This window comes from Symphodus melops (genome assembly GCF_947650265.1).
Source record: "Symphodus melops genome assembly, chromosome: 22".
In the NCBI taxonomy this organism is placed as follows: domain Eukaryota; kingdom Metazoa; phylum Chordata; class Actinopteri; order Labriformes; family Labridae; genus Symphodus; species Symphodus melops.
Genome location: NC_136712.1, coordinates 14627485 through 14655442, shown reverse-complemented (window position 1 = coordinate 14655442; position 27958 = coordinate 14627485). Strand labels below are relative to the sequence as shown.

The following is a 27958-nucleotide window of genomic DNA, read 5'->3' as shown; positions in this document are numbered from 1 at the left end:
GACAAAGTACAATGAACATAATGACGACTGACTTCTATTACCATCCACACAGTACAGCTTAAAATTTATTTCAGGAGCTACTGGTTGGTTCTGCACTAGTGGGAAAGCTTTTCAATGCATATACGCCCTCTTTTATTTAACATTTCAGATTTTGGATTGGATGTACTTTAGGAAGAGGAGAAATTTTGCCTTGAGCAAATTTGCAGAGAAGACACAAAGCACTGTGCAACTTACAAACAACAAAACAAAACACCGGCAAACACCAAGTAACTCGTAAAATACAATAAAACATAAAGCTGCCATTGTCAAAAATCACTCTTTAAACTGGATCCATTAAATTGTCATAATATTGAAGTGTACGCTGTCTCAATTGTTAATTGATGATTGGAATCCCTGAGCAGCCCCATGAGAATATCTGGCTCACAGGTACTATTAATGAGGCACAATCAAAGGTGCTGTGACACACAAAAAACTTAGGACATATTAAAAATGTTATACATTTAATCACCTCATTAGGGCTGAACGATTCCTCGAGTTACTTGAATAATTTGAGGACAAGAAAATCTTTGAGGAAAATTCTTTGCATTGAATCTTCGTACTTAGATAGTGAAGGATTTAAACGAGTTGATGATCTGCCAAAGCAGAGATTATAGAACCGGGCTCATGTGTTCATTCTATCATGCTGACGTGTCTTAAACACTTCTCCCACTCTGTATCTGCTCACAGCCGAGCTGGATCACAGCGGAACATGAATACAAAACTTAAAAAGTTAGTCCGGAAAAACAACTCCATCCCGGTTATATATAACAGTTATACTTATTTCCAAACCGACAGGTGGCAAGAAAACAGTGCAAAGGGATGCTTCGTTGCCTTCTTCCAATAGCAACACAACAAACTCTAAACAAGCCAGTAAGACGTTCATAGTCTGCTAAGAGATGGGAGGCATAACCCCGGTGTTTCACCTGAGGCTGCCAATGTTTTTCTGCTCCGTCTTGTTTTTCACAAGTTACTAAGAAGCCTCTCCACCTGAAGCTTACCGGTTGTGATAACTAAAACGAGAAGGAAACTGAGGGAAGCGATCATATCCGCGAAGGTCGGACCTCGGTTGTTAAATAAATTAAACTGGTACAATCATTTATTTCTATCCATTGATTTCTATCCATACTACTTTAACTTAAATGTGATGTCTGTCAGCAGCTCCTTTTCCTCTCATTCAGTGTGCAGCAGCCGGTCAGAGTGAGTAACCATGGTAACTGTCAATCATCAACGATATCCCGCCCCCTCTATAAATAAATCTATCTGACCATGTGTTACAGAATTCATATAACATTTTAAGTCCTCATGTTTTCAAATGAATGATAAATGTGTGAACTCTAAAATAGATTTAAACCAATCCAATCCAACTTTATTTAATTAAGCACTTTAAAACAACCACAGCCGACCAATGTGCTGTACTAACTAACTAACTAACGAAAAGTTAAAAAAAGGCATAAAAGACACAAAAGAGGAAACAATACGAAATCCTTAAGTTAAAGTGGAGCAGAACACCTTCAAATTGTGCATAAAAAATGATCAGTATGTAGTAAAGGCATCTGTGGTCTTAAAAATGTTCTGTATCGAGACTTCCAGACCCCCTACAAAGACATTTTTCAAACACACTAAACTTCTCAGCACAGCTTTTGTACATTTAAAATTAGTAATAAGTGGTTGAACTGATTGGTAACTTGCAAAAAAAAATTTTAAGATCAGTATAAAATCGTGACGGTGATACTGACAAAAAAAAGCATTGTATTCATCCTTTTCAAAAACATTGCTAATGTCATATCAACATAGATAGATATTAGTTATACTAGGGTAGAGTTAAGGTTTATATAGGATAATGATGTCCCCAATGCTGCAGCCATTTTGAGAATTTTTTGAGTCATTTTTTTTCTTTAAAAAATTGTCTCTTTTGTAAATTCACTTTGGCTCTTTCGAAAAACAAAAGTATATCTTATCTCAATACTTGGTTAATAAATAGAATAATTAATAGCAAACCGGATTACTAAAAGGCCTACACCTCATTAATCTAAAGACATATGTTCACATACTTCAACCCGAGGTGAGTTTAATTCGAGCAGGCTCAAACTTGGGTGTCTGTTTTTTTCTGTTTTCAGTCAAATTCTTTGCTCCCTTCAAGAAAGCACTTCCACCTGGGCCACATTAGAGAGAGGAAGTGTCTTTACTGTCCTTTCACCAGTGCATACACACAGATACATGGACACACACACCTGACAGAACCAGGGGTGCAACTTGACCATCTCTCAGGGCGGCTTTGAGCAGAGGAAGCTCACCAAGGGCTAACGAGGGAGGATCAAAGAGCGCATTACCATGCCTCCCCCTCTTCCTCTCACTCTGTCTCTCTCCATTCCTCTCTCTACCGTTCACATGCAATAAGAGGCCTGCCGGCAGCCCGTCCTTGTGCTTGTTAGGCAGTGACAATAGGACGTGCCCTGAGCCAAAGGAAATGAATTATTTACCCCGCTCCCTCTTGTACTCTTGAAGAAAGAAAATAAAATCCCTTTTCTTGTATTACCATTGAACTCACAGCCCCTGTATTACTTGCACGCCTTGTTCTGTGGCCTTAGATGTTAAATGCTCGGAATAATTTTGTCCCCTCTGTCGGCAAAGATATTTGTCCCAGGCTGTGCGCGCTCACACACACACACACACACACACACACACACACACACACACACACACACACACACACACACACACACACACACACACACACACACACACACACACACACACACACACACACACACACACACACACACACACACACACACACACACACACACACACACACGAAAAAGGACGCATACTTGAAGTGAGGGGAAGGCCATGCAATCTCAAGCTAACAAGCATGTGCAATAAAAGGTGAGGTCAAGTAAGAGTAGGTTAGGCGGTAGTTGTGTGTATAAAATTGTTTGTGTATGACATTGGCCCTGACAAGCGTATATATCCTATTTATCTGAAAATAAAGAGACCAAAAATATCTTCAGTGAGCCTCCATGTCCCATGACCACCTGTTGCACAGGGAGACCTTCACAGGTTAACCACTGCCCTCACCCAAGAGCATACATGAGCTGAGACTGGCTGACATTAGTGCATCTGTGTAACGTGTGTGTGTGTGTGTGTGTGAAGCTACTTTTTGCACAATACAATGTGCCCTTGGTAAAGTGGCTCTCATAATTATTTCATTTATTCTCACACGTCTTCTCTCCCTCTCCCCACTGCTCTCCCTTCCCCAATTGCACTTCCCTTATCATAATTCATCATCACCCTCTTACTCCTCCCACTTCTTTCTTTCTCTCTGCTCTTTTTTCAGCTGTCCTCCCCTCCTTATTTTCTGTCTCTGCTTATCTTTCTTCTTCCTCTGTCCTTCGCCCTTGCCCTGCCTCTTCTCTTATAGGAGCCGTAATGACTGTCTTTGAAACAAGGGGGAGTAATGGTCACCTTGATAATGATGATGGTCGTGTTGGCGGACGGCGGACTAAGGGCGCAGGGGGCGGAGTGTATCCTGTCAGTGAGGGTTCATCTCGCTTGCTCTCCTGTCCCGACGTCAGAAGCAGAAACTGGAGAACAGCTAAACTGGAGATTGTTCTTTTCTTTCCTCGCATTTCCTTTTCTCCTTTTCTTTTTCCATTTGCCTGTTAGATCAATACTCAGAGAGCTGGAGCCGACACAATGTGCTGCAGGCTACACTGGGGCCTGTGTGGGCCCCAGACAATCCATCTCTATACACTTGTACTGGTGAGGGACATGAAAGCGCCTTCATTAGCTGCACCAAAGACTCATATATTTCTCACAGGGCATAAAAGGCCATTGTAAAACGCCCTCTGTTCCCTTTCAAACATAAAACGTGTCAGACAGCACAAAAGGATTCCAGTTGTCACAGAGAGCGAGGATCATTACCCAACAAGTCGACAAAGCAGGCCGTGCAAAGCGAACGCAGCAATGAGAGGAAGTCGTGATTAGAGGAATACAGAGAGGCGGATGAGGTAAGAGTTTTGATAAGGAACCTAAAGAGGAAGCTTGATTCAAAAGAGGGGCAGGGATGGATGAAGAAGGAGAAATAGTTTCAAGGAGAGGGCTGTGATACAACCACGAGGCAAACATGTTTCTGGGTAGTTTTTTTTTTTTCCCTTCAGGCAGCTGCTTTTTCAATCTGACTTCCTGTGCGTATCAACCTTAAGTAAGGAGAGCATCTGCTCCAGAAGCTCCTATCTGTAGTCCTTGGACAGATCATTACTGCACTGCTAGTCCATTATCAACACCACCGTCCTTGCACGCCGTTGTTCAAGCCTCTCCTAAACAGAGTCTCGACAATAGAGACAGCTTTCTCTCCCCGCCCACCCACCCACCTTTAACGGCACCCAACTGCACAGAAACTGACTCAATACATGACGAGCAAAGGAACTCAATTACTGGTAGGGTTACGCCGTCTAAGCAGTCTCAGTTTCACAATGTCCACAGTGGAATTGCTCAGGTAGCAAATCTGTGTGCTTGCAGGGACTTTTGTCCCTCATGAAATATGACTGGAATTCAGACGCAAGAAGTACTCCGGGGACAAAGGAAGAGAAATAATGAAGCTTTGGATATCAGTACTGAGACCTCTAACAAAAGACGCTGATTGAGATTGACCGTTCATATGATGTACAATAGACGATTTATCTCTTATGCAGGCTCTTGCTAAGAGAAGATACACAGACAGCAGTGAACTCCTGATCAATGGTATTATCAAGGGAACATTAGTTTTGTTGCTTTTTTTTTTTTTTTTAAAAAGGAAAGGAGTCCAGTGAGCCTTGACCAAAATCAATGCAGTAGAACACAGAAAAGCAAAAGAAGGTCAAAGAAAGAGGTGGAATAAAAAGGCTTCAAATTAAAAAGAGACAGACACCGTGGCATTTTGCATCACTTTTTCAATCACACAGCAGAAATTAAGGTAACTGAAAAACATACAGTTTAGTTGTTGTTCCTTTTTTTTTTTGCAGGTACCCTTTTTTAAACAGCACAGAAAGTTGTGTCTGTATTTGAAAACAAACTTGTTGACACAGGAGTTCGAAAAAAATGTTTGCACCTTTGTTGGATAAGACAGCAAAAAGAGAGAGCTAAACGGGTGCCTTGCATTTGATCATTTTAAGGTGGCATGATAATATTAAACTCAGAATCGTATTCTCCACTCAATTCAGGAGTGTGACTGTGAAGAGAAAATCTGCTTCATATTTGAAGATGACCAAGCTTGCCACTTTTTCTGTGCTCCTGTGTTTCACTTCGCTTCATGAATCGACAAGGCTGTGGTATTGGTGAATGATCATTAGTTCACTCCATGTAAAGAGAATGTAATCTCAAGTTTAATTCGACCTGTGGGTCTGTTCCTGTATGTCGTTCCCCACCCTTTAACCTCTGATTTCAGACTATCCACTGACCTCTCTCACTAATAGAGGCACAAAAAGTCCTCCTAAAGAAATTTTTTTTTTTTAATCTACAAAAGCCACTTTTTTTTGGGATTGACCCATTTAGGAATTAGTGTGCTGATTAGAACAAAAACAGCACTTTGAAAGGGTTGGGATGGTCGGGTCATGTAATGAAAAAGGTTCCCATGTTTGTATTGGAGCGGATCAACTTGTTTGGGCGGCTTTAAAGACTTGTTACATTATTAAGCCACACTGCAATGATTTGTTTTCAAGTACAACAAGGCCGTGTTCAGCATTTACAACCAGTGTCGGTTGTGTGTGTGTGTGTGTGCGTGTGTGTGTGTGTGTGTGTGTGTGTGTAAGTAGGTGAAGGAGAAGGCGGGGCAGGGAGGGGACCATCTCAGAAGACTTGTTCAAGATGGAAAGCCACTGGTGACCTGTGTAGTTTAAGACTACAATTTTACTCCAATGACAAGATTACATGGGACTTAGAGGAGGTCAGGCTCCGGAGAGAGAGTCGGGGGGGGGGGGGGGGGGGGGGTGGTTTAGCAAACACAAGAGAAGCAAGTGAAACTGATTCAGTCTGTGTCCACAGTTTTCTACCACGTCGACTTGATGATTATGTGTCACAGTAGTAATATTAAAATGGTAATTTGTTAAACCCCATATTGGCCCTATTGGGCTTACAGCTAACAATAATGAGCCTTCCAGAGCTATCATAGTCAAACTTGACCAAAAACTAGAGAAGGGAGGTGTTCACTTGATAACCTCATTGAAGTGTTGGCTCTCACCAACAATTTTATGGTTAGGTTGCAGGGTCATTAGAAGCCATATAGTATTCATGTTGCCACTACCTGTAGCCTGGCTCCTTGTTGGTGAAAGTGTTGTTTGGGTTGCGGTGGCCCCTAAGGTAAATGGTAAATGGACTTGAGCTTGTACGGCGCCTTTCTAGTCGTCTGATTCCAGAGCGTTCTATGTAAAGTGTCATCAGAAGTTACTAATCCCATTTATACACATTCAGTTGCCACCCCGAAGCAGCTGGAGCATCATGGAGTTAAGTGTCCTGTCCGATGACTGCAGGAGCTGGGGATCAAACAGCCAATCTTCAGGTTCAGAGACGACGTTAAGTCACAGCTGCTTCTTACAGAGATCATCCAAGAAAGGACTTGTTTTTTTTTTTGTTTTTTTTTAAAAGGCAGCACTTGATTGGTCTAAAAAATGTGTACCGAGTGCAGACATTGGTCGGAGTTTTTGCATGTTTACAGCTGCTACAGATTTTCCTTTCTTTTTCAGAGCACATGAATTATTACAAACTGTCTGGAACAAAAGACAATTTCAACTAAGATCTTAAAAAGTGTATCTGGAGAAATACCATTTGCAAAATACCTTAAAAACATGTTTGTATACATTGGGTCCTGACCGAAGCTTTTTGAAACTGCTGATTTTCAGATTGCCCATCATAGAAATGAAGTGCCTGGTCGAAATACTGAATACTGTTTATAGAAACTGTATAAAGCAGAGCTACAAGGCCATGTGATGGAAAGGCATGCTGCCTCACATGCTAGCAGCCTTGACCAAGGAAAACTGTATTCCTACAATTTAAATTTGCCCCTGGGCTTTTTGTTCTGATTATGTGGCACTAATGTCCTGTCATGTGCCTTTTTTATACCCTTTGAATACATAAATTGTAAAGACTTTAAAGCATGTAATTCTTATGTTAATCTTTGGTACTTTGCAACATTAGTTGTGACATTTGTACGAGTTAATCTGATAATGCCCCAACAAGCATTATATGAAGTGGAGTTCAATCTTAAATACACTGTGAGGGTGCTTAAGCACATTAAGGGCAGTTTGACCAATGTGACTATGACTGCAGTTTATGTAAACTGAGTCAAAGTGTATCTGAATACTATGTTCAAAGTGTGGGGAGGCACAGCTGATGGAGATAACTTATCTCCGCCAGTCGACCAAGGAGTACTTCTGTCACTTGGCTGGAGCATATGATTGCAGGTATATGCAGATTCTATCAGAGGACGGGGGAGTCGTGAGCACAGAGGCTTATCAGGAGTTTGCAGGAGCCAGCTCTCCTACAGTGGGATCCACAAGCACCTGTTGAAAAGGAGTGCAGAAGCTTCTGAGCTCGACACGATAAGAGCCGACGGTGGAGGAGGATGGCCTGAGAAAGATGTTGATCACAAAACAAACAAGCTGAAAAAGAAGGCTAAGGTTGTCGTCTGAATCGTGCTTCTTAGCTCTAAAGAAACTCAGTAGCCTCAACGTAACCACGACTTGGAAATACATGGTTTACTGCTGTTCTTTTATTATTTATCGTTTTTAACAAACAGAGGTGAAATGCTCTAATTTCTAGACTGGCCACGCGGAGTCTTTGTTAAGATCAGGAAGCAGAAAGCACATGTGCTCTGAGGGAGGTTCACCACCATAATTACCAAGCGCTCCCGGTTGCATCTGCCTCATGCTAACTGGTGACAAGCCAACCGACAACATGCACTGAAAACAACATTCCCTCTTTGCTGGCACTGCTGCTGCTCGCTCATTGCTTTTTTTTCTTCTTTTTTTTTAAGCTGCATCTCTCAGCCTCTTTCTCTCCCTCTCTCTGTCCCCATCTGTCTCTCTTCCTCTTTTATCTCTTCGTATTCTACATCTTTGTCACATTTCTTTTTTTTCCCTCTCTCTCTCCTGAACTCTCTTTTTCTCCCCTCCTACTCTTGTTTGCACTCCTCCTCCCTCTGTTCTCTCGCTCCTCTCTGCACCCGCAGCCATGTGGTCCAGGCGAGGGAGCAGGGTGACAGAAGCCGGACCCTTTGGTGTCACAAGTTCCTTATCTCGCTTACGAGGTGCTGCCGTGCATGTGAACTGAGTGTTTGTGCCGGTTTGTCTGTGGCGCTGTGGCGCTGTTCTCAAGGGCAAAGTGAGGTGTGAGCGGATGATGCACTTGATACACTGCGAGAAGAGGAGGAAGGAGTGAGGGAAAAGAGAGGAAGGAGTCTTCTAGAGGAGGGGGGGGAGGCCAAGATTGAGCTGCTTGCGCTGAGTACGCCTCCTACTGGACCCGAGTTAAGTCATCAGAGAGCATCACGGTTAAACTATTTTCAAACTTTCAAGCGTCTCTCTGGGTCTCTGACATAAAAACAACGTTTTATTTTCTAAAGGAATAAGCTGGTCTTATTTTAAATACGTACCATTTTCCCCACAGGCTTACATAGAATTACTTTTTGGAAAATATTTATTTTAAAGCAAAATCCAAGACTGAGACTTTACACATCTTATTAAAGTCTTACTAACAACACACTTATTGAGAAAGATGACTTCATACGTGTCTCTGATCTAATAAAGTACATAAAAAATGGCTTGTCACTATGAATATTAAAATCTATTTTCTTACATGTTCTGTACATTTATGAAATGAGATCAGCTTAATACATATTCGTATATGTATAGTCTTTTAGTTTCTGCTGTATTTAAATGGTTTGGATAAGGCTGATATATGAGGAGCCGGGGGACGGCCCCACAGTTCAGCGGCTGACTGTATTTTTACAACTGTTATAAAAGTTACTGCAAAACAAGGCGTGTTAATTTAAAGATTCTCTGAAATGTGCCACTCTCAGTGTACTGCCTTGGCGCCGTTTCTTTATAAGTTTTTGAAGGGAACATATTTTAGAAACTGGTCTCAAAAAAAGGACATTCACTGACGTATAAATAGCTTGTGAACAAGCTCCTAGAGAGTTGGGCAAATTTCTTTTGTCTTTCGTCTATTTCCATGACAACGTCTTCTGAAACGATCTGAGAGTTCCAGGTTGGCCTTGAGATGGACTTGGAGCCCCGAGCACAATCTCTGGGTAAATATTCATACAAAAAGAGGCAGAGGTCTTTGACTGCTTCTGCCTGTAGCTGACAGACAGAGCAGGACGCCTTGACTCTTGGACTGGAGCCCTTTCGTGTGTGGCACAGACGCCGAGCAGACATTGCACAGCCGTTGCGTGGACGTGGAGGCCTCGGGTCGCCGCTACACTGTTATTAAAAACAGTGTGATAGCATGTGGGCTGTTCCCTCGTCTCTCCCTGTTTCTTCTCTTTCTCTTCAGCCTTTGAGCACAATCAGACGCTCCTCTTTTGCCCTGTTTTCATTGACAGAACTACTGCAGCTCTTTGTTTCTCCATACTGTGCTTTTTTTCTGTAGGAAGCTTTTACAAAACTAACCAGTTGACTGTACTCACTCGAGCAGTCTATAAGGGCCCCTTCCTGTGACTGAATTTATCCTTAGCTGTTTTCCTGTATATCTCTCATACTATGTTTTTCTTGCCTATATTCCCCATCTTTCATTCTCAAAGATCTTAGTTTGAGAAGAAGTCATGCAGCTGGGTTCCTCAGCTCCCTCCATCTTCCAAATTGGAAGACAAGTGTCTTGAAGGTCATTGAAGAAGGCAACAATTGTCAGGGTTTACAAATAAACAGTGGGCAAAGAAACTCATCTCATCATTCAGACCAACAGTACTAAGTGAAAAAGCAAGCATACAGAAGCACATTTTTTCTTATACATCTGAGTGTTAGCTCTTTGCAGTGAGATTTGAAAGCTGTTTTAGACCTTTTGAAATGGATGTACGTTATACTTACTCAGCTTGTGTTTATTAAAGATTTGTGTACTCATTTACACACACTTTGTAAAAATGTAAATTGGGCCGATTTCATTACGGATCAAATTGTCCTTGTTTGTTGGCTGGCTCGTATGATGTGTAAGGCTGACCAGGCTCGACCAGACTAGCTTGTAACTGACAAACACACACATGGAAACTGCAATCAACTATCAGCAGAGGAGATATGATGACTTATCCAAACAGAGGCAAAAATACTCATTTCCCTCTCATTTTCTCCTCATTTCCTTGTTCACTTTGCTGTGAGAGCAGCATAAAGTGCTTCTATTACAATGCCCATCGTAAGAACCTTTTTAAAAGTGGATAGAGATGCAAACACAGGTATTCAGGAGTCAAAAACATCCACATTACAAAGACTTGACAGAAATGTGTGCACTCAGGTGTATGAGTTCATGTGCATAAGCAAATTGCATGCAAAAAAAAAAAAATCATTCTCAAAGATCATGTCAACAAAACAAATATAGACTGGAACGAAGCAGCAACAGAGCAAGGTCAGGAAGGTGTCTGCTTAGTTGTTCAGGACTTGGTCAGTCGGGCTAAATACTGGAACATGGGTTTGTGATGCCACAATATAAAGATGAAAAGATACTTCCTGATCCAGGAATGTGAGCACCGAGCTCTAAAAGTCATGCCGCGAAGGTCAGTGAAGCGAGCAACAACAAAGGGTAAGATAAGATACATCTAGCAAACACTTTTTTTTACTTTTCTCAATCAGGTAACAAATAAGTCAAGTCAACAGTTAGAAAGCTGAGCACCTCAAATGATTGTGCCCTCAAAAAAATATACTGCAACTCACATTTTGCAGACATATTATATTAATAGCATTATACATGCTTCATATGTAGCAAGGTAATGTTGAGATTTGAGTGGCAGGTGTACTGCAGCCTATCAAGGAACAAGACAGGAGTTCACGTAACTTCAGTGTTTAACACTGCCGGCCGCCCAAGTACCTTTCTGGTTGGCAAAGTATAATCCCAACCTGTTTTTTATTTTTTTTTACTTTTTCAATTATTCATAAAATTGCTGCCTGAACAAGAAGGAGTGTGCAAGCACCATAAGGCTCTGTTCAACATGGTGAATGGTAAATGTATAGCTTACCATTCATGTAAAAAACACTATGCTGAGTATTAAGCATGTTTTCTTTACCCTGCTCCTCTCTCAGTTGTCATGACTGTGAGCAACAACACTGGAGGGCCGGCCATCACGTGAACATTTTTACTGTTAGCACATCGGCACATAGTTGATCTGTGATCCGTAAAGACCGAGTCGTGAACACACGTTCGACTTCTCTCCGTTCATTCTCACCGCGTCTGCAGCTAACTTAACAATAACGTCATCCGACGGCCTCATCAGTCAACTTCTCCACTCAGATCAAAGCTGATTAAACGTTTGTTGCTAAAACTAAATAAATTCATGGGAAAAGACCTTTTATGTAAATACAAACTTCAAGATAAGAGCGAGAAAAAAAAAGGACATCGATCCGCTGTACACCCAAGTCAGATTTGGCTTTTTCTAGTCTATCCTTAATTTTTGTCAGGTAGACTGCCAATCAGCCTGTCGGTCGGTTGGTCAGAGAAACAGGCAGACAGACTGATTCCCCAGGCCTTGCTTGTTTCCACTGAGGAGATGGACAAAAAAGGGGGAGACAGGCGGTCTATAAAAGGTTTATCTATAACCGACCTCAGTTTGTCTTTTAAGGGGCCAAGTCACACCTCACTCAAGCCATCCCACCACCCGGCTATCCTTCTCGTCTGTCTCTCTCGTTCCGTTTCTGAAACTGGTTTGTTCTCCCTTATCCATTCTCTCTCCCTGTTTCCCTTTCTCTCATCTGTCTTTCCTAGAAGGGGCACGTCAGATGTAAACAAAGCCCAACGCCAGGCGCTAATTAAATAGATGAGCGGTATTAACATAACCTGAAAGCCCAAGCCAATTGTAACCCCCCTCCACTTCCCTTTAATACCCCTCCTCCTCATCCCTCCATCCATTTTTTGAAAATTTTTTCCTTGTTGTTGTGATCCGAGCAGTGAGCGCCAATTGTGGGCAGTGTAATTACCATTAGGACAGAAAGCCTAGCATGTCTTTGATATGGTAATGATGCTTCATGTACACCCTGTACACCCTCCAACCCCCCCCCCCCCCCCGCCATCCCTATCCAGCACACAAAACACACACCCGTTCAATCACCTCCTTCTCCTGTAACCCCCCCTGACACACACACTTCCAAATAATCTCACCCATGAATATCAAGTAGGGCAACTCGTCAACACCTGATGGTGACGGCTGCAGTTTTGTGTGAGATGCTCGAGGGTGAAGGGAGGGCTGAAAGAGTAATAGAGATGGATGGTTACAGAAAGAGCGTGCGGTTAAAGAGACGGAGGGCAAGGGTGCGAGCGGGAGTGTGGCGCGAGCCTACGTGTCAAAAGAAGCAGACAGAAAGAGAAGGGGAGGCATGATAAAAAACGGGGAAGAGGAAAGTGACAGATGACATATCTTCACGAGAGGAGAGAAGGTGAAAGTGCTGGAAGGCAGGCTTATGAGGACAATGTATTATCACATGCTAGCTGCTTGACCGTCAGCTCTTGCTTTAATTATTAATTGCACTTGTCAGACATTATTAAGTCCTCTCTAGAATGTCAGTGTAGGTCTGACCAGACAAGAACACCCCTTGGTGCTAGCATTGTTCTCTTGACATATCCTTATTCTCTTTTTTTCACCATCCTCACATTGGTAATGAAGAGCACTTCTCTATACTTGCAAACACCACTGCTCCTTTCTCAGTCTCCACTGGTATCTTTCCACTCTTCTGACTCTTGCTCTCTTTCCCTCCATCATCTCTCATCCTCTGTGTCCAGGCTCTGGCCTCCAGCCCACAGATGGAACAGGAACAAACCGACTGCCCAGCTCCCTGCTGTCTCCCTCTCATCCTGACTACACACACCATCCCTCCAATGCCTCCATCAGGCCAAATCCAGCAGCCTTTCCCCTCAACACCGCGTGGCCCTGGCCAGGCGCACAAAATAGCCATGGACCTGGATCCTATGAATAAGAGAGAGCGACAAGTCTCATGGGGACACAATGCACAATGTCAGCTGCGCACAGTGTCCTGTTCATTCAGAGTCTTGCCTTTTGTGTTGATAAAAAAACACTGTGCCTTTGGCTCTGCTACATGAAGCGTATGCCAAGCTAAAGAAAAACTTGGATTCGACACAAAAAAGAACCCAATTAAACATCAAGAAAGATACAGTATGCACAGCATGTAATCGTGTGAACCTGAGCTGTACACTTTTTTGAAAGAACAAATTTATTCATTGAAGAGCGACTATGTTCTTCAAATTCCAAGCTTGGGATCAATAAAGTACATATATCTATCTATCGATCTATCTATCTATCTATCTATACAGTTCTGCTTTTCTGCAGGCGACAAAATATCATACTTAATACATTAGCATTGTGTAAAATATGTTGAACATTCAACTTTTAGTCAGAAAGTTTACCTTGTTATTGTCATGTTTTTTTGGTCGAATAATCACAGTCTCCGCCCGACGTTTATCCACGAGCAAAACCCTTGGCAACACTTGGACTTAGGGTTAGGGTTACTGACTTTTCTAACCGGTAGAAAACTTGAGCAGAACCACACTCATGTTGAAAAGCCATCAGCTGCAGCTGTGCTGCTCTTAAAAGACGAGATAACAAGGTGAACTGTTTTGCTCCATCTTTACAACAAACAAATTAGATACAGTATTTTTGTTTTTTTAATTGAACAACAAAAACAACTGATAAAATAGATTCACGACCACAATGCCATTAATAATTGCTGAAATATGTGCGGTCTGAGCATAACAACTAATCAACTGATCATTCTTACTCGTAAAAAATAAAATGGCAAGGACTGATAATGTAATTTATAGCACGCCAAGTGAAGCAGCTCGAAGATTCACATCGACACTGACTCAACAGCGTTGCCAGAAAAAGAAATGTTGAAAGTTATTACTCCAGTCCTCCAATCGAGTTTAGCCTTTATTATAATGAAGATACATTGTAGGTAGGTTAGATAGATGGTGAGCACTCTTTTAACAGATTACATGTTGACATATAGGTACATTTTTTATTTTTTTTGCTGTCATTGAAAAAACTTCACAAAACGTCTCCTTCAGAGTTGTTGTTTAAAATGTTGGCTTTGAATAAATATCCCAAAAAAGTGATCATGTCTTTTCTTAAGCCATCTGATTTGGGTTTCTCTCACTTTTTTAAAAAGTCAAGTGCATCAGGGTGCTTGGGTCCCGACTCTCTCTCTCACATTTTCTGTCTATCTTCATCATTCCTCTCTAATAAGGCCACTTACAGTGGCTATATATATATATATATATATATATATATATATATATATATATATATATATATATAACTACACAATTTAAGGGAAATAATGTGTTATGTTTTAAATGTTGTATTGTATAATTAAGGATGAAGAGTGTCTTTAATTATTCCCCAAAAATCTGTTATCAATTGAAAAACCCAAACAAACTCAATACACAAGCAAAGCCCATGAACTGGAGTTAAATTCTTGGCTGCTCAAAGACTGATGTAACATGTCATTTTTAATATTCATATAACATTCGTATCACACTGTGAGGTGGTTGGAAGAATTGGTTGGGGTGAGAGAGGTCTAAAGGTAGGCAGTCGTCGCTGCTCTCAGTTTCCACAGTCTCGTCGGCTCCCCTGTGGGCCACAAGGAGCAGAGGGAGCCCCGGCCGATCAGAGGGGAGCCCAGATGGACTGAGACGCACACACAAACACACACATGCATACACGCACACACTCACTCACATGTCATATGTTATCCCATCTGCACTGTCACCAAGCTGCCTGTAACCCCAGGGCCTTGCGGGGGTTGCGCAGGCACACACTTACATAGAGTATGTACACACACACAAACAATCAAATAGTCCCACACAAAGGTTTACACACACACACCTTAGAGGTGTGTAATTGGAGGTGGAGATAACTGCAGCCTCTCTTGTTCGCGTCAGTGGGCGCCGGAGTTGTAACAGCCACACACACACACACACACACACACACACACACACACACACACACACACACACACACACACACACACACACACACACACACACACACACACACACACACACACACACACACACACACACACACACACACACACACACACACACACACACACAAAGCTATTCTTCAGGTAAACACTGTTGTATGATCCACCATGTGTACTCTGTTGACACATAATACATCCATGAAAGCTCAAGTACGTCTCTCTTTCACTATGAACAATTTACAGACTGACTGAGATATCGTCCTTGTGTAAAAGCTTATTGTTCTAGTGGATAATAGAGTTGACATGGCTGTTGTAGTACAATGAGCAGTTAACATGCTTCTGGATATATTTGCTAAATGCAGTGTTGAAATGACATCAAATAGCAAGACGAATGAGGTATATAGTTAAACTGGTAATGAAGTTAGTGCAGAAGGTATATTGTTCATTATGTAATATATTATTATTATTATGTGCTACCATTGTGAAATGTTGTTATCTTTAAACACAAAGTCGAAGTCTGGGAGCATGTGTGCAAGATTTGAAACCAAAAGCATCATAACTGTGACGACAGCACATTCATTGTAAAGCCTTTATTTTGCTTTACAATCGAACTCCAGAGTTCAACCGTGTCCTTACACATTTGCCGTCAGTGTGCATACAGTATCCTTTGTAGTTAATTACACATATTAATCAGTGTCACTTTATAGTGTGGCCATGTGTGTTTTGCCATTTGTGATCCCTAACTGTCATTGTCACTTTCATTAGTTCTGCTTGAAATTTTCAAATTCACTTAAAAAAAAGAAAGCTGTCGAGTCAAAACATCACTGAGTTTGAACACGCAGCCCATAGCACCAGAATACACGTACGACCAATGAAGCTGATTCTTACACACACAAGGAATTTGACTTTGTGCACTGTGCTTCCTTTGTGTACAAAGGTGACCATCTGCTGCACCATCTTAGCATATTCACTCAGCCATGTTTGTACTTGTACAATGGACTAGTGATTCTCATAGTGGGGTCTCCGGACCACCAGGGGTCCACAAACCATAGCTTTGGGGTCTGTGGAATAATTCACAAAAAATTGTATAGTCTGCTGTATCACTGAAAAAGCATATCTACAAACGGGCACGTCTTGTTCTATTTTGTCCAATAATCCCGCCCACTTTGGTTTTGTACCAATAGATCATCTCTGATATGAGCGTGACATTTCTGTCACTTCATAGTGTGCAACGATTAAAAAAAATAGATCAATAAAAAAAACCTCAAAATAAAAAACAAATCAGAGCAAACATTTAGTCCAAGTTTTTAAAATGAATTATTTGGAAAGTATGAAAGTGGCCTAATTCTATCGTTGCAAAGTGTTCTATAGTACGTTGTAATAATATATGCCTATCAACGTTACGATAATGAGGGGGTCCTTGGAAAGATGTCTCACTTGAAAGGGGTCCATGTTCTAAAGAACTTTCAGAACCCCTGCAGTAGACGATGTTGGAAATGAGTGTAGTATAAATCAAAGACAGCGGCCATCATTCAACAACATATTTTGCTATGTTACAGTTTTTTCTCAAATTTAGGAAGGATTCAAATATCACACATTCATCCAACATGTAAACATATCTCATCTCTCTGCATGTGAAAAAATGTTGCTCCGTTAAGCACACACACAGACAAATTCATAAACGTACAGGACTTTGACTTGCTTATTCTTCCTCAGTCACATGAGACGATGAGCTAACGGGCTTAAATATAAAATGTACACGCCTGAAACAACAAATGTACTCACAAACACAGGCCTTTGTCTAACAGAATGAGACCAGTAATCTTCCCTCCACTTATCTTGGACGTGTCAGCTAAATGAGAAGTGAAAAGTCAAATATGAGATGTCACATTTAGTTTACCTCCCTGCCTACTCCCTCTATCTCTCCCTCCCCGCGTCCCCGCCCCCCTCAATCCTTCGCCTGTTTTGTTCTGCACATCTCTATTTGATTGCATCTCCCTCTGCCTCAACATGATGCTCAGCTCACACAATACACACTGGACTCTCGTCTGGGCTACGGGTGCATATCGGCATGTTGGGTTAATGCATTTTCTGTGGAGCATGGCAGGTTTGGCCCAAGCATGGTGTAAGGAGGGTCTTAACTGACAATGAAAAAGATAGAGATAGAGAGGGTAGGGAGGTTAACTAGAGGGCAGAGCTGGAGGATACTTATTTGTTTCCCTAATGTCACATCTCTTGAAAATCACATCTTCCAAAAAAAATAGAAAAATTGGGGGGGAAAAAAGAAAAGGCACTTATATTACTTTTCTTTCAAAAGGAAATAAAAGACGGTCTTATCACACCTGGCCATCAAAGTCCCACATCTGCCAGAGCCAGATTCAACCAGGTACTTGTGAAAATTTCACTCACACTTTTACTGTGATTTTTATCTCTAGTAATCTTCTTTGGCTGTCATTGACTTTCAGTATTCTGACAACTTCTCAACTCTTAGTGAGATGAATTTCATAAACCCCTTCAAAAGTTATTTACTGTGAAAGAAGGACAGCAATTAATGTGCCAGTACCTTACAACTAGGGTTTGCTTTATGGCAGTTTGAAAGAGTAGGAAAGGCCCAGGTAAACTCATATATGAAGGTTTTTTTCCTCACCTTCAAGAAGAAAGGAAGAAAATATTGAGGTACAGTCAGACTACAGACATTCATACTGTACTGATGGCTAATAGCAAAGCCAATCTAAAACACAACATTTCAATCCTATAAAGATGCTATCCATTATGAAATCTCTCATTTTGTTTGCTTCCATGCTTTTTGCTTTTTGTGTAAGCACATTTAAAAATAGTGAAACTGTTCATTAAATGCACAACCTGATGGATTTATGAAGAGTTGGTAGGTTAATTTGTCATAGACCAACAAACACAAAACCATTATGATTCTCTCTCGGAGGAGATATTAAGAAATCTGATTTTCTCTGAATCGAGACAAATAGGATGACAATCAAATGAGATCAAAAGGTGAATCATTTATTACAGAACATTTTTACCACATACATCACAGGACTTAATCGAGCCTCCTTTTAGAGATGCAAAGTTCTGCCCCCTGCACTTCCAGGCAATTGTCTCAAACTCGCTTAATTACATAACAAACCACTTTGCAGGTGTAAAAATCACTGCCGTGCATCGAAAAATCCCTCTGGAGACTCCAACCAACGGGAAATTGCAGTAAAGAGTTTAATTGTAGAATTGAGAACACTGGGAGGTATAAATTCTTTCTCCAGCACTCTGGAGAGCGTTTCCTTTGTTCCTGTCAGTGGGAGAGATAACAATTCCTCCCACCGTTAACTACCTGCCTGCCTGCCTGCCGACCGGGTTTTGTTGTGTTTTCCTCTGTTTTGTTGTTGCTAATAGGCCTAATTGGCCATAACCCAGACACCCAGAGAGGGAGGGTAGTAATGAAACTACCTGCTCTTTATCTCTCTCTTTCTCCTTCGGCTTGGTTCTCTATCTCAATTCCTCTTTTTTTTCAAGGAGAAACAATTCCACAGAGAGTGGGGGGGAAAGCGCATTAAGGAAGGGCGTGAGCTCAGACAATCTACGAGGCCTGTAGCTGTGTGCATACACACACATACACAGGTAAAGGGCTGAGGAAAAGAGGTGGAGGAGACGGGGGGGGGGGGGGGGGGGGGGACGAGCAGCTAGAGCATGAGAGAAGGCAATCGGAAATGGAGCAAGGAAGTCGTGCATGTTGTGAGGTTTCCCGAGAGTGAAGAACAAAGCCAGGTAATGTTTATGGATGATGATCTTTAAAGGCCGGGCGTTTACTGAGCAGCACTTTGATACTAAAACACCCTTGATTATCACCGGGTCAGGCTATAGAATGCATGCTCTTGATGTTTAATTGATGTGGCTGTTTAGTGACAGTAAAATACGTCAGGCTGGGGTTTTGATCTCCCCACTATGCCATATCATAGACTGTAGCTGTAGGAAAACCATTGATGTGACATCTATTTGTTCTATAACACTTAAATAGCTCGTTGTAGGCGTGTGTGTTTGGTGCCAAACTCCTTACACACCACAACGCGAGTTTAGCTTTCCAGCAACAGAGCCACAGGCACGAAAGCTAAACTATGATAAACTTGTGCAAAACGCAGCATTTGTGTGTGTGTGTGTGTGTGTGTGTGTGTTTTGTTTGTTTTTGTAGATATCAAACACTCACGTCACAACACAGTGACACACCTCTATGTCTCTGTGTCGAAGAGGCGTGAATCACTGAGTTGTTTAAGTCGTCCTCAGAGGCAGAGGCAGTTACACCGCCTTGCCCACACTCTGGGAATACTAGAGTAGTGTGTCAGTGGGCAGATTGTTTGTAAATGTGTGTATCTGAGAGAGAGAGAGTGTGTGTGTGTGTGTGTGTGTGTGTGTGTGTGTGTGTGTGTGTGTGTGTGTGTGTGTGTCTTTGGAGCAATGGGACCTGAAGGAACACCGCGAGGACAATCTGTCGCTCCTCCGCCTGGGCCCTGGGTGACAGATGATGTGCTCCCACTGCTGAGCTCTGTGTGTGTGCGAGTGTGTGTGTGTGTGTGTGTGTGTGTGTGTGCATGGGTGCGTGTGTGTGTGTGTGTGTCTGTTTAGGGGGGTTAAATGTATGGAACAGCTTGCAAAAAAAACAATGGTTTTACTGCAGCCACATTGTGGAAGAATTGTTTTTGAGATAAATTAATACAGATTCTTTCAACAAACTTACTGACAATCATTAAAAAAAACAATCCAAGTTAGAAAATGTATTTCAAACTCTGAATTAGTGACAACAACAGTATAAAGAAGTCATGAGGGGTATTACTACAGCTCCAGCTGCTTTGAATAATGTCCTTTAATAACGCCATGTTTACCTCTACATAATGTAACATCTTCAAGTTTGAGAAAATGTTGCTTTGATCACATTTCATTGTCTACACTGTTAAAATAAAATAAATCAAAATGATGTGATTTATCTTTATTATGTACAATATATAAGAACCATGTAGAGATACATGAAGCAAAGAGTGATGTACAATCATTATGGAACATACACAAAGGGAAAGCACACGTTTGGCGGTTGTAAGAACATCAAAACAAACGATTCACCATTGACAGTGTCCAACATGTCAGCAGATGAAGCTGGCTGATCCAGCTCCAGCTACCTTCCTTTCTACACTCATCTCTTCTGTGTTCTGCTGCATGAAAACTCCATGGATACTTAAAATGTGTTAGCGGTTGTAGACGCCTTCCTCATCGCTGTGACCTGTACAGTTGTGTTTTAAAATGTGATTAAAGCTCCAAATCTTTAAAAAAAATTTGGGGTTTTTTTTTTCTTTCATGCGTTGTGAACACTGCACATTATATTCTACATCAAAACATGAAGAAAAATGTTTCAATGTTTTTATTAATTTACAAAAAAGAAAAATTAATATTGAGCTTTTCAAAAAAAAAAGGTCTTGTATAAACTGAAAAAAATGTTTTAGCATTCCTGTGAATCACTGAACTAATATTTGGTCGTACAATCACAGTTTTTGAGAACGTTTTCATAACTGTGTTGCATGGAGTCGACGGGTATTGACTCAAGTACAGCATTTTTGATTTCACCCAACAAGTTTTCAATCGGATTGAGGTCCAGGGATTGGACTGGCCACTCCATAACTTTAATTTTGTTGGACTGGAACCAAGATGTTGCTCACTTACTGGTGTGTTTGGGGTCGTTGTCTTGTTGAAGCACCCATTTCAAGAGCAGTTCCTCTTCAGCATAAGGCAACATGACTTCTTCAAGTATGTCCGTATAGGCAAACTGATCCCTGGTATGCAATTAATAGGGCCGAGACCATCGCCACCATGCTTTACTGTCTTCAAACCACAAAATGTTTCTCCATTTCTCTTCAGGCCAGTCGATGTGTTCTTTGGAAAATTGTATCCTCTTCAGCACGTCTTTTTTTTAACAGTGGGACTTTAAATGGTACCTCCAAAGAACCACAAAACCCCTATGCCTTAAGTTCCTGTGATGTTTGTAAACCGCCTGTTTCTTCGGTCCGCACTGAGCTCGGGGAAAGAGCGTTTCGTTTTGCTGCCCCCTCTGTGTGGAACTTTCTCCAAAATGACTTGAAAGTGGAAGATCTCATTTCTGCTCCCTGTCTTGGCCAGGACAAGCTTATAAAAAAAAAGACATTCGCAGGTTTCTTTCCAGGTTAAGTGAAACTAATTTATACATTTAACACAAGGCATTGCACTACGGTCGATCAATCCCAGGAGGCACAGTGCACTTTTCTTTCTCTGCTTACCTGAAGAGCCCGTGTCAGACGCTATACACGCTGCTTTAGAAATGGGTAGGTAGCGTGTCATGGTTGTCTTTATTTCTATAGGATCTTAGATTGTATAAGGATAATAAAAGAACATATAAATATGGTTGGTAAATAAGCTGAGCAGCCGCCCTGATGTAATTTATATCCACACAGCTGTTTTTTTTTCCCCAAAGAGAAAAGTTACTATGTTCTTTCTTTATCTCGGCTGCTTGCTATTGTCTGAGAATATAAATCGATGTCTTGACTTTCCATAAGTTTGGTTGGATCGCTAGTCCAACAATCAGTCTGCTAATAAAGTCTGTATCAATGTTCTTCTCCTGCTCGTCACTAAAACAACTCGACCAGGGATTACATTTGTGAGAAATGTAGTTTTGAATGTAATTTTGAAGAACAGCCTCTTTGAAGCAAACAGGCCACAGGCATTGAAGTCCATTACACATCACATACTCTCATTCACTATCTCTTAGTTGTGCATGAAGGCTGCAAAGACCACAGGCCTATGTTCTCAGCATTACTCACCATTGTATTTACGATTAAAACCATGGGTAAACTCGCCCTTTGTTACCAAGCACTTAAGACTTGACGTGTTGTATACACACTTTGGAGCGGGGGTGGTGTGTGCACTGTATGTGTGCATTCATTCTTGTGTGTATTTCGGACAGCCGTTTGTCCCGTTGAACTCAAACAAAAAAGCGTACATCCTCCATCACAGCTTTATCTGTTTATGCCATCAGCTGTCCGGCACACATGCCTGTAAACACAGCAACCACACCAAGGTGGGGCCATAGCCTGAAGACTTCTCAACGAGTTAAGTCCTTATTGGAGTGAAGACTTCCATCTTCCATCAGGGCAGAGATTCCGGAGATGTTGTATGAAAAGGATTGTACACTAAAGAGAAACCATTAAGGATGTAAAGAGTAAGTTAAAAATCGATTCAAAGGGGGTCGCCGGTGGCGCAGCGGCAGTGCGCGCGACCCCACGTATTGAGGCTCAGTCCTCGCGCTCGGGCGGCCCGGGTTCGCGTCCGGCCTGTGGCCCATTTCCCGCATGTCTCTCCCCACTCTCTCTCCCCCTTTCCGACTCTATCCACTGTCCTCCCTCTACAATAAAGGCAAAAGGCCAAAAACAAATCTTTAAAAAAAATAAAAAAAAATCGATTCAAAGCTGTCAAGGTTTGAATCGCTTCTCTGAAAAATAAATCGCAGTAATATCGTGAAGCGTCAGCAGCTATAAAGCAGAGGTTGTAATAAGCACACGTAATCATGGCAGTGGAAGCATTTTGACTTCCCTAGAGAGAAAATGAAAGACAAAAACTGTGTGCAAATATTACAACAAGACAGAACTTCACAAAGAGCACAGCCAACATGATGCAGCATTTCATCAACAGCACAATAAGAAGCTCCAGTCACCTCCAGATTCTCTTCAAATAAACTTTCTAGAGGACTTTAAAAGTCTACTAAATGACTGATGGTAAGTGGACTTGAGCTTGTATAGCGCTAATCTCGTCTTCTGACTACTAAGATTTTTACACCACGTTACTCTTAACCATTCACACACTGACAGCAGAGGCTGCTATTTAAAGTGTCCAACAGTATTAACTAATCCCATTCATACACATCAAATGCTGCTGATGCAACAGCCGGAGCTATTTGGGTTCAGTGTCATGCTCAATGAGACTTCAACAGGTGACTGCAGGAGCTGCAGATCCAGTCCAGACCTTCCAATTGAGAGACGACTGACTAACAACCAGACACAGCTGCCCCGAACCCCCTCACACCCTGACTGTTCACTAGCAGGGTCACTGTTTCAAAGAGTGCATCCAGTCTTGCTGCTGGGTAGACGTAAGCAAAGAAAGCAAAATGTGCAGAATAAAGACAAGAAACCTTCATCTTTTTTGTACAGGTGATCTGCATGATTGAGAGACTCTCAAAGTCTTGTCCAATCAGATCAGAGCTGGATAACACTGTCTAAAACTCCCATTTAGAGTCTGAAACATCTTTTGAAAGGTCTTAAAGAACAGTTAGCTGTTAAATATGGATAAAGTGTGAATATTGTCATTCATAAAAAAAAAAAAGGAAAAAAAAAAGATATTTGACCCAACTTAAAACCAAACGTTCTAACTAGTAACTGGCTGATTCACAAAGCCAAATGGATAAGTAGGATACCTCCACAATTTGGCCATTGCCTGCCCCGCTGCGGAGCTGAATAAAAGCAACACAGCAGGCACAGCTAACTCCTGCTGTGAGGCTGTGGGGGACACAGCACATTTCATTGTAGTTCGGCATGGCTAAAGAGGACCAGCCCATGGGGAAAAAATGTGTTCAATATGTTTCCAAAATGTGACAGGAGACAGAAAATATCTTTCATGACCTTATCTAGTCATTTAGGGAGTTCACAGGAATTCATCATAAGACCCCTCAATGAACTTTTGGATGCACTAAAGCATCATTAAAAAAGATACATGTTGCTTTCTGTATGCTAAAACACAAAACAATCATTTCTGACAGACAAACAAAGAAGAACATCGGACTGTATGGCCGATAGTCAGAATGACTTTCGACTAATAAAAGGGGAAAAGGTACACACAGATTCAGGTGAGGTATTCACAAAAGTTTTGTCTCTTGGAAACAATCTGCTCTGCCAACATCTGAAACTGACCCAGAAGTGAAACAGGAAACCAACACACAACAAAATGACCCAGCAGTGGCGCGGGTGACCCTGTTAACATATCCCCATCAGTACCCCAGTTTGACTCTGCTGACACTAAAGACAACTGTACTAGATGAAAACTGCATCAAATCCAAGGGCTCCGTTCTGAAACTGCCCACTTGGCCTTGTTTCCTGGACAGAACAGAGGAGCTAAACCCATATGTCGGACAATATAATGCTCTATGAAGCATACTGCCCCAGTGGTATCTGTCAGAGAGTCGCAAAAACAACACACACACACACACACACACACACACACACACACACACACACACACACACACACACACACACACACACACACACACACACACACACACACACACACACACACACACACACACACACACACACACACACACACACACACACACACACACACACACACACACACACACTCTGATTTGAGGACAGGGCTTTCTGGATGGCCGCTCTGGCAGATGAAAAGAGAGTAGTGACATAGAGTCTGTTTCTGTCAAAGTGTCTCTGTGTGTATATGCTCATGTGAGTTAGTGTTAAGTGTTTGTTTGCGTCTGAAAGTTTGTGCATGTATGTGTTCTCCGATAAGCATGTACGTATGCTCTTTCAGTTCAGCGGAGATATACTTGCCGTCTCTAAAACACAAACATGCACACATGCTGTTTATGCAATCTTGTTCTCTTTGTCCACTGTACAGATGGCATGTTGGCCTTGCCTCTTCTATTCTGTCCTCCTGGTCCCTCAGTACTGAGTCTCCGAGCTGGCAGGAGCCATATGTCCCGACTGCACTGCCCTAACTCACACCTCAGTGTCTGTCTGCAGTACGTCACATTACCTGAGTCTACTTTTCTCAGCTCTGTTTCAGCCAGTATGTCTCCTGTTTGTCTTTTGTCCCCCTTGTATTAAAAAAAAAAAACTGTGATTTAAGAACTCCATATGTCTTTTGTCTCAGCTGCCCTTAGCTGTCCCTGTCTCCCAAAGCTACAATTCCCCTCCCAAAAAAAATCCCACTCTCCCTACACTCCATATGCTGTTCTCTGACCATTTACCTTTTTCACCTCTGCTGCTCCCAAAATCCCAGCCCATACAAGAGTTCAACCCCCAGAGCAGCAAAGTAGTGCATACAAAAAAATGACTGAGCCTCTAAACAACATAGCAGCAGCAGAGGATGCATGATTCTTACAAAAAGAAAGCCCATCTGATACATAGAACACACGCGCGTGCACACACAAACACAAGTGAAGTTACTTTTCTTCAAGGGTTTCAAAGCAAACATAGAGTGAAGAGCAGGGACCTTAAACTGATGTGACGGATTCTTCTTCATCTTTAGTGAGAAAGCTGCTGTTCTTGAAGAAATGAGACAGTATTACTCTGAATACTGTGAATACGGAGAGCTGTATGGAGAACAGCGTTTGAGCTGAAAAGACGATAGGGCTGGGATTAAATGCTTTCTCTTTGTTTGATTTATTCAAGATTTTATCACAATTCTTGGGTGCTTATTCTATTTGTATCAAGATAATGTGAGTCTACTGTATTGATTGTTGTTGTTTTTTTACTTCGTAAAGAATAGAATTATGAGTTGAATGACACAAAAGGAGACTGTACAATATCTTAAGTAATATTTCAACAAGTTATCTTTTGTAGTTCAGAATTAAATAAAGATGGTGTATGTTTATGAGCTGGTTGAGTCAGAGAGACTGACAGCGGACGGCACAGCGTTAGAACTATTTCAAAGAACCCAAAAGAGTCGGCTCTTTTTAGGAAATGCTTTGCGAACTATTTTTCAATTACTGCTTCTCTCCGCTCAAGAGGGCTGTTTTTATCGTGAATAGAGATGAGGATTTTGTTTGTTGTTGTTCACCCGTACATGGATGTACAATAAAATGACCCCACTATAAAGTATATTGCATGTGAATATATTGTATATTATTATTTGAATAACTAATGACGTAAAATGATGTCAGTACACCTTACACTGCACATATGAGGCCTCCGCACTATTCCTCTTCTTCAGTCACTTAAGTACACATTCACCCACTTCCCCAAACAATACATGCCAGATTTACAGATATGATGCAACAGCGAACTGGCCCCATAGAGGCCAGCTGAGAATGCTGATTGGCTAGATGCTGACTGTGTAGTCATGGAAACTGACTCAAGCCCTGTGTGTGTCCTCATGAAGGCCACATAAAAGCTAGGTTACAGAGAGAGGGAACGAGAGGAACAGGGAGCATGTTTTGGATAGATACGTAGATAACAAGAGAGACAAAGACAGCACAACTGATACTGTAACTGAACACTTTTTAAAGAGTCGAACAGGCAGAGTCAATTTAGTGCTTGCATACTGAAATAAAGTAAGTCTATCTTTGGTTTGATTGTGTGTTTGTGTGTGGTGTGAATAAAAGCAGCTGACCTATAAGCCTCCCAGGAGAGATGGTTCTGCTGCACAGTGGATCCCCATCAGACAAACAGCAACCCTAGGAAAGACAGACAGAGATTTAGCTGGTTTCACACTGAGAAAAAATAACATCCTGAAAGACATCCAAACAAAATATAACAGAGGTATTAGAGTTGAGGCATGGAATAAACAGAAGGACATTGGAGTGCAAAGCAGATGTGAACACATAGGGCCTGATTTACTGAACGTTTGCGTGTATTAAAACGTGTGCAAACTTGATACCACCAGCAAAAAATGTGCTGTCTGATTTACTAACAGTGTGCAGTGAGGATTGCGTCTTTCATATGAGCAAAACAACTTGCATTGTCCAAATAGTACGTTTGCCTGAATATGCAACACGAAGCGCTTCTGCCTCATCGCGCAAAATACTGGGAGGAGAAAATGCAAAGAAGTTTAGTTAGTACACACATTGTGATTTACCAAGCCAGGCAAAAATTGCGGTGGTTGTGACGGTGTTTGAATTTAACACCTTTGACAAGAACGTGCAAATCCAAGAGGCCAGTGTTACGCACTGCAGGCTGCAGTTAGGAGGAGACACGCTCAATAAAATACGTGTTAACATGTTTAAATGACTATAAATGGTATGCATTTATATATATTTTTAATCTTGTATCAATAATAGTTTAAAAGAAACGCCATGATTAAACGATAACTGAACATTCACAGCCTCTGCATTCTAAAAAATTTCAACATTGACACTTATGTCGTCCTATTTCCTTCTTCTCGCCAACATTACATTTTAAACTGCTCATTTCATTTTCTCGGGTTGCACGTCTCCGGAGAGCTTCTCCGGAGAGCTTCTCCTGAGCGCGCTCATCTCTTCACTCTACAGCCCCCTCCCCTGCTGCTGCGCTGTGGGACGCTTGAATGGGGGGCTCACCATGCTTGTACCCCCAACTTCAGTACCTGTTGCCATGGCATTTATGTCCGATCAGACACAGCGCTGACCAGCTTCTGGTGCGCAACAATGGCACACACACTGAGCACCAGTGCCACAGAGGAGTCGCACCTCCGCACAATATATGACAATTCAGTCAAAAGAGGGAGGGAAGAAAAGAGAGGCCGTGTTTAATACCGAGGTTTTCTTATAAGCCACGTTTTCCTTTTGTTATATTCATATTTATTTGCTATTACTTGAAAATAATGGCCATGCATTTGCCTCTCACTAATACTGTTTTGCGCTTGCAGTCATCCAGCTTTCCGTCCAAACTCTGTGACGTAAACCAGTAGAACACGCAAAAGGCTGACTGAAATACTACCGCCTCCACAAGGTTTGCACCT

The 27958-nt window shown here is 41.7% G+C and overlaps 1 long non-coding RNA gene across 2 annotated transcripts in view; it reads right to left on the bottom strand.

Annotated features, from left to right (window-relative positions):
- The window catches only part of LOC306817932, a 140173-nt gene that overhangs the window by 72223 nt on the left and 39992 nt on the right, over positions 1-27958 (bottom strand). For both annotated transcript variants that reach the window (XR_013778100.1, XR_013778101.1), the window contains exon 3: positions 26633-26696. This is a non-coding gene — a long non-coding RNA (uncharacterized lncRNA). The remainder of the gene's footprint in view (positions 1-26632; positions 26697-27958) is intronic.